Source organism: Lissotriton vulgaris, chromosome 5 (assembly GCF_964263255.1).
Source record: "Lissotriton vulgaris chromosome 5, aLisVul1.2, whole genome shotgun sequence".
Taxonomy (NCBI): Eukaryota; Metazoa; Chordata; class Amphibia; order Caudata; family Salamandridae; genus Lissotriton; species Lissotriton vulgaris.
The window spans coordinates 1550881163-1550896383 of NC_141693.1; the positions used below are offsets into that span (position 1 = coordinate 1550881163).

A 15221-nucleotide genomic window follows, 5' to 3' on the forward strand; every position below is an offset into this window, starting at 1 on the left:
CCCCCAGTAAGACTGAAGGCCTCAATGGCTCTCTCCAGGGTCACAAAGGACTCGTCCGGGTATAAGTCTGCCAATGTGTCGCAGCCGCCCTCACGCCATTCCCGAAACGACATGTGCTCCTCCATTAGAGTGACCGGTGCCAATATCCATATCGGCAGCTCCCTATGAAAAGGGGCCCGTCTCAGCACTCTCTCCACCACTCGCTGCCAGATCCCCGCAGTATGCCGAACAATGTACGGCAGGTTGCCATCCGCTCCTCTGCCACGCATCAGAGCCAATTGCAACGCCCTCTCATCTGCGCTACCAGCCAAGAGTCGCAATTCCCAATTGTCTGCGCCCGCGAACCAGCGCGCAGCCGGTATAAGTTGGGCCGCGTAATAGTAGAGATCAAAGCGTGGGGCCTCCAAGCCCCCCTCCTCCCATCGTCTGACCATCGTACGCAGCGCAACTCTGCTGCGTCTGCCTGCCCAGAGCAGGGAGGTAAGCATCGTATTGAGCTTGTTGAAAATTCGAGGAGGAAGAGGACAGAGGGTATTCTGTAGGATATACAATATTCTAGGCAGCATCACCATCTTTGAGACAGCCAATCGTCCCATGAGTGAGAGTGGCAGCGTATTCCAAAAGGATACAGATTGTTGTATTGAACTGAGCACACGGTCGGCGTTGCGGGCCAGCAATTGTTCATCAGAGACAGCCACCTGAATGCCCAAATAGCGGAAGGCCTCCATCTCCCACCGCAGCCCCAGGGGCGGGAAACCCACACGAGGGTCTTCACCGCATCCCGCAAGGGGAAAGATCAGGGATTTCTCAGGATTAAGACGCAGCCCAGAAGCTGCACCAAAGCGTTCCAAGTGGTGTAACAGGATCGGCAGCGACTCCCGCGGGGAGGTCAGGTAGAACAACGCATCGTCCGCATAAAGCGAAACCAGGTGTACCACATCCCCCACTCGTATTCCCCAGGGTGCCATCTCCGTGCGTAGTGTCACTGCAAGGGGCTCAATCGCCAGAGCGAACAGGAGCGGTGACAGGGGGCACCCCTGGCGGGTGCCCCTGCCCAACCGCCACTCCTCCGAGCGGGCCGCTCCGAGCCTGACCCTGGCCGTAGGCGCACTGTAAAGGATACGAATCCAATTGCAGAAAAGGGGCCCCATCCCCGCTAACCGAAGCACCTCCAATAGGTACCCCCAGCTAACTGTATCGAAGGCTTTAGCCAGGTCTATCGAGACCAGGACCTGAGGACCCTCCCTATCACGCACCTCATGTAGAACGTGGTTCAGACGCCGAAGATTCATGGCGGTGTTGCGGCCCGGAATGAACCCGCACTGATCATGGTGAACCAGGTGCGTCATATGTGGGGCCAGCCGGGTGGCCAAAATCTTAGTAAGAATTTTGGCGTCGGTATTGATTAAAGTGATCGGCCGGTAGGCCGCAGGATCACAGTCATCCCCACCCGGTTTCAGGAGCATGCAGACCTCACCCTGCTGCATGGTGGGCGGGAGCGCGGCTCGCACCATCGCTTCATGGTAAACCTGCAAGAGATGGGGTGCGAGGGTATCAACAAACGCTTGGTAAAACTCTGGGGGGAAAACCGTCTCCACCCGGCGACTTAGCCTTCGGCAGGGCGGCCACCGCCACCCTGACCTCTTGGAGCGTCACTGGAGTATCCATGTCCTCAGCATCCTCTTTAGAGAGGGTCTGAAGGGGCAAATCCCGGAGGTATGACTGATAGGACGCCTCTGTCACCAGGGGGTCAGCAGTATAGACCTTCTGCAGATGTGTGCGGAGCACCGCAAGAAGGTCCCGTTCCGAGTGTACTAGGACCCCAGCGGGATTTCTCAACGCAACAATCCGCGCACGGGCCGATTCCCTTCGGAGAATCCAGCCCAGCAATCGGCCCGACTTGTCCCCCTCACGGTGAAGGCGTTGGCGATATCGACCGAGAGTGAATCTATCTAGCCGGTCTAGGATATCATGGACGCCTACTCGGGCTGTCCGCTCAGAGTCCCCGTTCGACCCATCCGGGTCCGGTAAGGACTGATAGTGGCTGAGGCGCTCCTCAGCACTCGCGAGGTCACGGAGCAGCTGTTTGCGAACTCCATATGTCAGCCCCATGCAAGCGCCCCGCACGACTGCCTTAAGGGCATCCCATTTGGTCGCAAAAGGGATATCACCCACTTCCCAGTTCAGGTCCAGATAAGTACGCAGGGACGTCTCCACATGTTCCCGTCCCACCGGATCCTGCAGAAGATCCCCTGGCATCCGCCAGGTCCGTGGGCGGGAGGAGCGGTCCACCCACTGTACCGTGCACGTCACGGGCGAATGGTCGGATAAGAACCGGGCCTGATGTGTGACCGATAAAACAAGGGATGCGCCAATGTTGGCCGCGAGGACCCTGTCGAGCCTGCTATGTGTGTTGTGTGTGGGGGTATAGCAAGTGTAAAGCTTCAGGCCCGGATTGCCGAGTCGCCAGACATCCACAGCACCCAGATTCTCCATTACCTCCCGGAGCCGTGCCGTCATCCGAGGTTTTGTACCCGCCCGGGGGGGATGCCTGTCCAGCAGTGGATCCAGTACACAATTAAAATCTCCAAACCAGAGGAGGGGGGCATCCAGGTCCGTCGCTATAAGCTCCTGCAGGCCAGTAAAGAAACTCGGGTCATCTATGTTAGGTGCATAAGAGTTCACCAGCAGGAAGTCCCTCCCATCCAGTTTCACACGTATAAGAACATATCTGCCCTCTACATCAGCCTCAACATACTGGACTGCTAGGGGTACCCCCGGAGCCACCCAGATCAGGACCCCCGAGCATAGGTAGAGAAGGAGGAATGGAACACCTGACCCCTCCATTTCCTTGCCAATTTAAGAGCACCCTCCTCATTCAAATGCGTCTCCTGTAGGCACGCCACTGACACTCCATGCCGACGAAGGAAGGATAGCACCCTATGCCGCTTGGAGCAAGTACCCAGGCCACGCACGTTCCAAGTTAAAAATTTGAATCCCATAAGCGTTGGTCTTGCCCATCCGGGCACCCAAGTTTAACTTCTGCAAACAGCCTCCTAGGGGCACGAACAGTAGTACACACCATGCCAAAAACAAATACCCCCCACAACTCCCCCCAACCCCACAGTACCCGCAACCACCCAACCCCAGAAACAACCCCCCCCCGCTCATAAGGAGGAATGACTCAACCGGAAAACACACCATCCCGGTTATCCCACACCAGCGCCATTCAAAAACAATGGGACCCAACACCCCATCAGAACCAGTCCCCCCCCACCCCACCCGCGAGCAAAAGGACAGCAACAACCAAGAACGCTACCCTGCCCTTCCCCTGCCAGTGCCAAGACGTGCACAGCCCCCCCATACACCACACGCACCCCACACTCACACACAACCAACCAAAACCACCCACCCTCCCCCCCAACTCCCCGAGGACCCAATGTTCCAGGACAGTCTCTGGGAACGTTCATGAAAGTCAATTCCAATGCTGGGCGACGGTACGCCATAAACTCTGGGACCTCGCACCACAACGCCTCGGCCAACATGGTGTCCATCCTCTGTTCAGCCCACCAACCAGGGTTCCCAGCGCCAGGCAGAGACAGCACTGGGCAGGCAAAAACCAGGAGAGGCGACCCACCCAACCTCCCAGGGCAACAACATTTTAACAAGACAGTACCTCATATCAGAGTTCACTCAGGCCGTGTTTCGGAGAGGGCGGTTTCCGGTATCACCGGGGGAGCAGAGTGTACCTCCAGCAAGGTTTCCTGCAAGGTATCTGGGACCAGGATCTCACCAGGTGCAGGGGCCTCAGGTGACTCCGGATCGGCCCCCGCCGTTGATGGTCTCACGTGGAGCGCCCCATCCTCGCCTACGGTAATCCGGGGCTCGGGAGAACCCCGGGATCCAGACCTGCGTCTCCCTCTGCCTCGTCGACGCCTCTGGGGCCGGGTCCCCCAGGTCTCGCGTGGGCCACCCCGTTCACCAGGAGGTAGGTCGTCTCCCCGTATCTCGAGCCACTCCCACACTTCCGCCGGGGACTCAAAGAAGTGAGCGCGCCCTTGGGAGAGCACCTTGAGTTTGGCCGGGTACAGGAGCATGTATTGTAGCTTCATGTCCAGAAGTTTCTGCTTGACGCCCAGGTAGGACTTCCGTTGCTCCTGCACCTGTTGAGTATAGTCGGGGTAGATGGAAACACGACTATTTTCAATGGTGATGGACTCCATTTCTCTCGCGGCCCGTAGAATACAATCACGATCTTTATAATTTAGAATCTTTGCAATGATGGCTCTAGGTGACTCGCCTGGGCGTGGAGGGGGAACCAGGGCCCTGTGTGCCCTCTCAATAACAAAGACACTGGACAGTCCGGTCGGGCATAGCTGGGTACGGATCCACGTCTCCAAGAAGCGTTCAGCGTTTCTCGCCTCAAGGCGCTCCGGCACGCCTAGGACCCTGATGTTGCTCCGACGGGCCCTGCCTTCCGCATCTTCCGCTCTCCTCTCCAGTGCACGGGTAGTGGACGTCAGGTGCGCGACCGATTTCTGCAGGGAGGCCACTTCAGTTAGCAATTGGGCAATATTGCCCTCTGCGTCTGAGACCTTGTCCGCCACCTTACGGAGGTCCGTCCGGAGGAGATTTACGTCGATCGACACCGTCTCGATCTGCTTCTCCAAGGCAGAATGGGATCCCTGGATCGCCTTCAGGATCTCTGCCCGGGATGGTTCATGCGGTCCATCGCCCCCATCGTCCGGTCCCGTCTGCCGTGTGATCCTCTGCGATGGCAGTCTTGGGGTGGTATACTGCACGATGGTGTTGGGCTGGGAGGATTTCGCATTCCTATCCTTGCGGGTCGTCATCCTGGGGGGCAGATCGGGAGCCCCCACGGGGCGCCTCAGCTAGGATTCACCCAGTCCCACCGGGTAGGCACAGATCCCAACAGCAGGGCGAAGGCGGGAGGACCGGTGGAGAGGACAATTCAGCAGGGCGCACCAGGCAATCCGGGGGAGGGTCTCCGGTGATCAGATCGAGAGCAGCCAACCAATCAGTTCCCCCGCCAACCAGTGCACCCGGGACGAGCCCCCTCACCATCCAGGAGCAACAGAACAATCCTCAAGCCTCCAGGGGCAAGGCGCAACGTGGGCCGGGGGTATCACAGTCTGTATCCCGCTGCTGCGTAGGAAGGAGGCCGCCCCGGCACCCAGGCAATGCCGTGTATACCAGGGGGGCTCCAAGCCGCCCACGTCCCCCGGAGCCCAACCCCTCAGGCCGCCGCAGGCCCCAGCGCCACCGCAGGCTCCACGTGGAAGGGCCGCCGTAGTTCACTGTCCCGGGGAAGGGACGGAGGCCGCAATCCCCACAGCTACAGAGAAACCAAGAGGGGCAGCCTGTGCAGGCCGCACCGGCACTCAGTGCGGGGACTGGCTCCAAAGGCCAACAGTTCCGGCAAGATCAGTGATGAGCCCTTGGTGGCCGCACCGCCTCAGCCCTCCAACAGTCCTGCAGAGCCCCAGGGACCAGGGAAGCACTCACCCGGGGCTGCGCTCCACAGCCGGGAGCTCCGGCGCAGTAGAGGATCGGAGGGGGGAGGGGCGGGTGCTGCAACCCCTCACACGGGTCAGCGGGGATCACCGGACCCCAGGTCAGCCCTCCACTAGTCGCCCTGGACACTCGCCACCATCTCCAACAATCGGGGGGTCAGCAGCGGACGCGATCAGCCCCGGAGCAGGGAAACGCCTTCCCCGAGCGGGCCGCACGCACCGCTAGTCTCACGCGCAGGCCCAGTCCGCGGTCTCGCGTAGAACCAGGCGGAGCCCTCAGAGCGCCGCTTCGATCTCCGGCGGTGTTTGCCGGGGCACCGGAGGCTCTCTCGGCAATGTGGGGGTCCCCAACGTGGCAGGAGAGGATCCAGACCGTCAGCTCCCCTTTGGAGGGTCCAGCAAGGATCTTTTAGGCAGGATTAGTGGGTCCTCGGACGGAGCTGGTGAAGCTCACGTCCTGTCGGCCATGCTGCTTGGCCACGCCCTCTGTGCTTTTTTTTTTTAAATGAGCTGTCACTTTTATTCTTTTTTTCTATCAGTGTTCTTAACGTGCTTTAACTTACTTTTTTGTGTGTGCTTTTTCACTCGCTGTCTATGTATGCTCAGCTCATTAACAGGCACTACACACGTGCATGGCAGCTTCTCGTCATGCGCTGCACATGTGCAGAAAGACTCCTCTACAAGCCTGCATCTGTGCACTGCAGACTCCCGGACACTACAATCGACATGGGCTGGACATGCTAGCAGGCACTGCCGGGGGAATGAGACAAAGCGCTGCACGCGTGCAGGACAGTTCCTCATCATGCACTGCTCACCAGCCGGATGAAAACTCACTCGCTGTGTCTATGTGACAAGCTGCTCTCCATTTAACCATTCTGACACACACCATGCTTTCTCTGTAGGAAACCCATCACAAGTCTCTGTGGTATGGCTGACGACTTAAGTTCTGTGTGGCCCTGGATCGTCTTCCATAAATTACGAGATCATGCGCTCTCCCAAATGCAATTTGATCATCGTTATGCGATGATGGGAAGTAACCCTAGTGGCTGAGTGCTTATTACACCTACTGTCTCACTGTGTTCTGATCTGAGAGCAAGGAGGCAGTGTGACTGGCGAGTCTGGGCTCTAAATGCAAAGCAGCTCAAGCTTGCTGCCAGCGTCAGTGCCCTGGTCCCCGCTACTGTACAGGCTGTGGCCATCAGTCCGACCTTGTCCATCACATACACCCCGCCGGGCCATCTGAGCAGCGGCGCGCACAGGGCCAATGTTTCTTTTATAGGTCTCGCCTGGCGTTAGCAGGGCGCATGCTCTACTCTCGCCATGCGAGGGCTTCTTGGAATCGCTGCTGACGCCCTAATGCTGATGCATCACTGACGATGCAGCTGCTGACACTCTGCTGCTGACATGCCACTGCTTCACGCCGCTGCTGACACGCCACTGCTGACACGCCACTGCTGACACGCCACTGCTGACACGCCGCTGCTGACACGCCGCTGCTGACACGCCGCTGCTGACACGCCGCTGCTGACACGCCGCTGCTGACACGCCACTGCTGACACGCCGCTGCTGACACGCCGCTGCTGACACACCACTGCTGACACACAGCTGCTGACCCGGCGCTGCTGATGCACCGCTGCTGGCATACAGCTTCTGACAACCCACTGCTGACATGCCGCTGCTGAATCGCCGCTGCTGACATGCCGCTACTCCTGACAAGCCGCTGCTGACATGCCGCTGCTGACATGCCGCTGCTGACATGCCGCTGCTGACATGCCGCTGCTGACATGCCGCTGCTGACATGCCGCTGCTGACATGCCGCTGCTGACAGGCCGCTGCTGACATGCCGCTGCTGACATGCCGCTGCTGACAGACCGCTGCTGACAGACCGCTGCTGACAGACCGCTGCTGACAGACCGCTGCTGACAGGCCGCTGCTGACAGACCGCTGCTGACAGACCGCTGCTGCCGACAGGCCGCTGCTGCCGACAGGCCGCTGCTGCCGACAGGCCGCTGCTGCCGACAGGCCGCTGCTGCCGACAGGCCGCTGCAGCCGACAGGCCGCTGCTGCCGACAGGCCGCTGCTGCCGACAGGCCGCTGCTGCCGACAGGCTGCTGCTGACACGCCGCTGCTGGCACGCCGCTGCTGGCACACCACTGCTGACCCATTCTGTGCACCCCACTGCTAACATGCCACTATTCTGCACCTCACTGCTGACACGCCTCTGCTGTGCACTTCACTGCTGATAAACCACTGCTGTGCATTTCACTGCTGACACACCACTGCTGCTGACACACCACTGCTGCTGACACACTCCTGCTGTGCACTTCGCTGCTGGCACACCACTGCTGACACACCACTGCTGTGCGCCCCAGTGAGGAAGGCAGAATTGAATGCGACTTGGAGTCAGAACTCCATCAATCAGGCATGGGGGAAGGACTGAGAGGGTCACTGGACCCGTTAGAACACTATTTATACATCCCTGGTGAGAATTTGGACTGGTATAAGGGACAAGCCGAGGCCAATGGGCTGGATACCTCTCCATAAACTAGTATGCTCTCTACACCTACTGTGGCCATGGAGGAGGGAGCATCTTATGCAAAGGTCGCGAAGAGGGCAGCAGAGGTCCTGGAGCTGTCCTCAGTGCAGGTCAAGACTACCCTCTTGACCGAAGTGCTACAGCCTGGTGCTTCCTCATCTGAACCCCTTTTGCCCGTCAGTGAAGCACTGTAGGATGTCCTTCTAGGCACATGGTCCAAGCCTAGCACAGGGGCTCCTGTAAATCGGACAATAGCACGCCGCCATCACCCAACTTTGGATGATCCTAGTTTATTCAGCCAGCACCCCACCCCTGAGAGCTTGGCGGTCCAAACCTCAACATCTCATGGCACGTTCCCTGCCGCTCCTCCGGACAGGGACTCCAAGAGGCTGGACACACTTAAGAAGAAGATGTTTTCTTCCACCAGCCTGGCATTGCGGTCGGTGAATACAGCATACCTTTTGGGCCATTTCCTCCATACACTATGGGAGACGGTTGTGGAATTGCTGCCACAGGTCCCGGATGACCCCGCGGTCATCCTCTCCCAAGTAGTGAAAGACGGTAGAAATGCAGCAAAGTTCACCATTCGGTGTGGTCTGGATACGACTGACTCACTGGGCAGAGCGGTTTTGTTGATGGTGGCCTTGCGGCACCATGTCTGTCTGAGAACATCTAGCTTTTCGGGGGATGTCCAGGCCAACCTCATGGACATGTGCTTCAATGAGGCTCATCTCTTCAGAGAGAAGGTAGACTCAGTGCTGGATTTCTTCAAGGACTCGCGGGCTACGGCCATGTCCTTGGACCTCTCAGTGACATCACTCTTCTAGTCTGCCTTTTGCCCCTTTCGAGGCTATGGAAGGTGCTTTCAACTGCGCCAGCCATACTCAATCCACCGTCCTACTCAGGCTTCCCAAGTTGTGCGAGAACGTAGATGCGGTGCAATCCAATGACGTGGGAATGGTAGCCAGAAGTCATCCGCCACCAACTCCACTGCAGCCTTAACGCTCTTCCTAGTTTGGTTATGGAAGACCATGGGAGTCCAGTTGGAGGGAGAATCCAACTTCATCTCCTCCACTGGCAGTCCATTGCATTAGACAAATGGGTCGTGCAGATCATTTGGCAGGGTTACGCACTCCCTTTCCAACCTTTCCCTCTCTCTGTACTTTCATTTCATGAATGGCTGATAGATCTTCTTTTCTTGCTTCAAGAGGAAGTTACAGCTCTTCTGGACAATGGTGCTATAGAAGGGGTTCCGATATCAGAAGTAGGCGGTGGTGGTTGTTCCTGCTACTTTCTGATACCCAAGAAGGACAACTGTCTTCATCCTATTCTAGACCTCTAAACTGTCAATTTCTTCCTCAAAAAGGCCAAACTCAAGATGCTCACATTGGCTGGGGTGCTGTCTGCCCTAGACCAAGAAGACTTGCTGGTAGCATTGGACTTTGAGATGTCTATTTACATCGCCATCTTGCCAGCCCACAGGTATTAACTGTGGTTCAAGGTAGGCCACAAGCACTTTCAGTTCACGGTGCTCACCTTTGACCTTACCAGTGCCCTTTGGGTGTTCACCAGGTAATGGCAGTGGCGGCAGCTCATCTGAGAAGGTGAGGAGTGTCAGTCTTCCTCTACCTCGACGACTGACTGTTGCAGGGGGCCTCACCGAGGACTGTCGTTTTCCACTTCCTGACTATGGCGGACCTTCTTCATTCGCTGGGGTTCACTATAAATGGGCTGAAGTCACACCTGATTCCTTCTTGGATGCTCCCTTTCATCAGAGATGTTCTGGACACAATCCAGTTTCCGGCTGATCCTCCCAGCAGTGAGTCCAGGATATTGAGGTTATGATACCGATGTTTCAGCCACTATCCTGGATTTTGGTGAGAATGACTCTGAAGCTGCTGGGCCTCATGGCCTCCTGCATCCTGTTAGTAAAATCATGCCAGATATCAACTGTAAAGGACCTGTAGTGTAGGCTAACGAACCATAATTGGGTCAAAGGCAGACCCCTATTCCTTCCCCAACCAAATTTCACAGTAGTGACAGACCTGTCACTCCTGGGATGGGTGGCCATCTGGGAAAGGTGGAGATCAGAGGACTCTGGTCTCCAGCGGAATCCGGACTCAACCTGTCGGAGCTCCAGGTGATCTGACTAGCATTAAAATATTATACAGAAAAGTCAATGGACCCTCTCTCTGCCTATTTTTCAGATATTCTACTCCGTTCTAAATCCTTCTAAATCCTTGCCCAGCAGGGCTCAGCTCTTGATACTCTTAGGAGTTCTCATTCTGCTCTGTCTGCTTTCCTGCAGTTGCCTGACCAACCCTCTTTATTTACGTTCCCTATTGTAAATAGGTTTCTGAAAGGCCTTGTACATATGCTTCCCCCTTCACCCTTCATCATGCCTCGTGGGATCTGAACCTGGTTCCCACTTTCCTTATGTGTGCTCCCTTTGAGCCGTTACACAGTTGTCCCCTCCGGCTGCTTACCATCAAGACAGGCTTTCTAGTGGTGCTAACATCTGCCTGGAGGGTCAGTGAGCTGCAGGCTTTATCATCCAAGCCTCCCTATTTGATGATATTCCCGGACAAGGTGGTGCTTCGCCCTCGGGCCTCTTTCCTACCTAAGGTGGTGACCCCATTCCATTTGGGACAATCTTTTATCCTACCCACCTTTTATGCTCCTCCACACTATTCTAAAGAGGAGAAACAACTTGACCGTCTGGACCCGAAATGAGAGTTGTCATTCTACCTTGACAGCACAAAAGAGTGGATGACCAACTTTTTGTGGGCTATGTAGGGGCTACAAAACGTGGTGCAGTCAGAAACTAACTATTTGGAGCAGGGGTTGTTCACTGTATCAAGATCTGCTACGTCTTGGCTAAAAAGCAGCCTGCTGAGGGCGTACGTGCCCATTCTACCAGGGGAAAATATGCAACCATGGCGTTGGCGCATGGTGTTCCAGTCCCGTACATCTTCCAGGCAGCAACGTGGGCATCTCTGCACACGTTTGTCCAATACTACTGCCTGGACAGTCAGGTCTGCAGGGATATTCATTTCACCTGTTCGGTCCAGCATGACTTCTTAGTTTAATCAATCTGTCCGCAGCCCCCCTGCCTGGATGCTATGGCTTGGGTATCTATTCAATGGTAAAAAATCTGCAGCTAGAAGTGTCTATCAGAAGGACAAGTTGCTTACCTTCTGTAAATCATTATGTGGTAGAGACAATATCTAGTTGCAGATTCCTTACAAACCCACCCATGCCTCCCCTCTCTGCGGACACATTTATAGGGCAATGGTTGCTCCCTTCTCAGGGTCCTAGTTTGGACACTTACTAGTCAGTTCACTTCATGGCTCTGCACTTCTGGCAAGCAAAATGTGTGAAAAGTAACTGACGTCTGCATGCTGAAGTGGCACCTATATAGGTGATCGCAACATCAAATCCAACGTATGTCCAACTGAAGCCAAACTAAGCCGCTCAACGGCGCGCTGGGGTATTGCTCACTCAAAATATTCCGGATCCAATCTAATGCCTGGGAAATTCAAAGGTAAGGAATCTGCAGTTCTATATTGACTCTACCAGATAATGCTTTACCGAAGGTAAGAAACATGTTCTTAAGAAAGACTGAGATCGCAGTCAAATTTCACGACTTTGACTTCTCAACATTCATTCTGTAAGACATGTTCAAAATGTTGATTCTGGTTCAGTTTTTATTTTTACCCTGGATCCAGGAGACTGTATGGTGTATTTGAACTTGCAATAGGCATACTTTCACTTTCATGTATTTCAATAATGTTTTTGTTCAAGCTAGTTCAGCTAAAATTGTTCAGCTAAAATTGTTCACCGTCCTGCCCTTTGACCTCACCTCAGGCTCTGTGGTGTTTACGAAGGTGAAGATGGTGGTTGTGGTCTAAGTTTTCAGGTCTGGGATGCATCTATTCTTGTACATCGAGGATTAGCTGCTGGAAATGGACTTGCCCAAGTCATTTGTGGACCACCTTCTCCAGCAATGTGCCAAAATTCCACCTGCAGTATACACGAAGATCCCTTTTGCAGGGGCCACCCTGAACATAGTCATGCAAAGCTTTTCTGACCCTGCAACATGCCCGGCAATCCTATGTTTCAGGCTCGCAACTGGGTTGGGAGTACATGAAGCCAAGAAGCTGTGGAGCTGTCCCTTCTTGGCTTCATGTAGCCTGGTGTGTCACATGCTGACCCTGCAGTAGAACCTATGTGTGGAGTAAGCTAAAAGCTAGGGCTGCCTGTTGGACAACATCCATATTTCAGAAGAGGTAGTAATGGGACCTTCAATGGTGGTTGTCGCAGACCGACCTGACTTGCGGCAAACTTTCCTACCGACCTCACCTAGAGCTCACAGTAGTGATGGATGCATTGTCCCTGGTTTTAGGGCATTCATCTGGGAGAGATAGAGATTGAGGGTTTCTGGTCCCTAGTAGAGCAAAGACACACATCAAACTTCTGGAGCTTTATGACTTTTGATTGGCTCTGAAGGCCTTTCTTTCCTCCACAAGAGGAAAGCCAATTCAGGGGTCGATGGACAACACGACCCCCATGTAGGGCATTATAGGGTTGCAGGAGGCACTGCTGCTTAATAAATGGTTGAAGTACTAGGGGAGCTCTCAGGAGGTCAACCATTTGGAAAGTTCTCTGAATGACAGGGCGGACAATCTCATATGGTGAGTCGCGAATGGGATCTCATATGCAGATGGTTCAAGACTTCACCCGATGGGGCATACCCTGGCTGAATATTTTCACTACCATGGGAACACAGTGTCACAACTACTGTGCGTTGGAGTTCCCACCAGGAGAATGCCTAGGAAACACTTTCCGTCTGAAGTGGAACTCCAGTCTACTTTACGCCTTTTCACCCCTACCTCTCTTTCCCAACGTTGTGAGGTGGGTTAGAATAGACTTGGATCAGCAGATTCTGCTATTCTGCCCCAGACTGACCTAGAAGAGAGTTGTACTCTGATCTTGAGAGCCTGAGTATCTGCCCTCTGTTTCTTCTACTTCTTCTGGAGAATGCCACATCTCAGCAACAGGGCAGGGTCCTCCATGTAAATCCCCACACCTTGAAATTCCATGAGTGGAGCTTGAGCGGAACCAACTAAATGGGTTTGGTCTGCCCGCTGAAGTAGTAGATGGTATTCTCGTGTCTAGGCAGCCATCCACTGGTTGTTGGGCAAATTTCGTGGCCTGATACAGAGACCATTATGTTGACCGTCTACAGGCAAAACTGGCTGATGTTTGAGGTTTGTTTTGTCTTTGGCCCAGCAAGGTTTTGTGGCCAGCGTTAAATGATTCTTATCAGACCTATGTACGTTTGCCTAACCAACCTTCATTATTCAAGTCAACAGTTGTGATGCAATTTTTAAAGGGGCTTACACACATGTTTCCTCCTGCACCCAGTATTATGGCACAATGAGATATTAACTTGGTCCTTGTGTTGATGAGGTGCACACCCTCGAGCCTATGCACAATTGCTCACTAAGATTGCTGACCATTATGCTGGTATTACTCATTGCTTACTTCTGCACACCTTGTCAATGAGCTGCAGGTGCTGTTAATTTGAAACTCATGACACCTTCTTTCTGGATAAATTGATTCTGTGAACTCGCACCTCTTATCTGCGATATGTGGTATCAACCTTCCACATAGGAGAGTCCACCATTTTCTCCCTTTTTTCCTACACCTACCTCACACCTCTGAGGAGGAAAGGCTTCACAGGCTGGACCATAGAAAAGCTATTAGCTTTTACATCAAGTGCATAAAGGAGCACCCGATAGATGCTCCCGTGTTTATTGGCTTTGCCAGGGCTAAGAAAGGGAAGATTGTCCAGAAGCAGACTTAAATCAGGTGGATCATCCTGTGTATTAAAAGATGCTACAAAATGAATAAATGAATAGAAGAGCTGTCCAACTACCCTGAATTACTTGTCACAGGAAAAATAAAACTGCTGATATGTCCAGTCTGGGCCTATACACCAGAAGGAGAAAAGAAATTAAATCCTACCGGTGTATGGTGAAGGCAATCTTTCTGGACTGATGTATGATGGAATGTGGAATGCATGGTATGTGAGACAGGAGTATGGTACAGGCGAGCTCATGGGGGCATGTTGTTGAATTGTGTATTGATATGATCTTTGTTTTTAAACAAATGAATGTTGTTTACATTATGTATACAAATAATGTTATGAAAAAATGATGATATAAATGTTTGGTAAAACATTTTTTTTAAATTAGAATTTTATGAAATACATTTTCAAAATTGATCTGGATATGTTCACTGTGTGATTTTTCCCTGTGTGACAAGTAAATGAGGATTGTAGGACCACTCTTCTATTCATTTTGTTGTTTCCCCCCCGGTCCTAAGCCTGACTTTGAAAGTTGTATTGGTAGAGGGGAGTCTCTTGTGCATTTTTTTAAAAACATGCTACATTCAGGCTGAAATGGAGCCTCTAAGGCCTTCGGGTTCATTCCACCAGCACCAGGGCCGCCACTCTTCCATTAGCAAGCGGTTTTCCGGGATTGGGCATCTAGCAGGCTGCGAAATTGGCATCCATTCTCACTTTCATCAGGCATGACTGTGTCGACAACCAAGTCCATGGAGTGGCCCAGTACATCTCAGTCGTGCAGGACGTCCTGGTATAATTCCATTCCTCAGATCGCCTTTCTCACCTTAGGAAAGTATTATTTTGGTACCTGTTCAAAAGATGACAATTGTTCAGTTAGAAATATCCATCAGGATAACAAGTTAGTTGCCTTTGGTGATATTTTTTCTGGTGGTTATTTTAGCTGCAGATTCCTCCCTGCCCTTTCTCCTCCACGTTCTGAAGAATGGACTTTTAAGGCTCTATAAAAGTCACAACCTAGATTTTACACACTGTCACACTGCAGTCTTGAACAGTTGACATGTGTCTAAGGACATGGAAGCGTGCACAAAGGTGGCAAAATTATATGGCTATTGTCATCTTTTCATTGAATGCCAGAGGCTTACCATGGAGCCAGTGGTGCCACCCATCTGTGTCTGGGGACATTTTCTTTGAAAGTTCCAGATATTCTTTGGCATCTGGGAGGAATTCAAAAGGTGAGGAATCTGCAGGCAGATAGTGTCCACAGGAAAGAGTATTACCA

General features: G+C 53.4%; 1 protein-coding gene across 4 annotated transcripts in view; it reads left to right on the forward strand.

Annotated features, from left to right (window-relative positions):
- Positions 1–15221, forward strand: part of SLC12A6 (solute carrier family 12 member 6) — a 734261-nt gene that overhangs the window by 629028 nt on the left and 90012 nt on the right. The window lies entirely within an intron of this gene.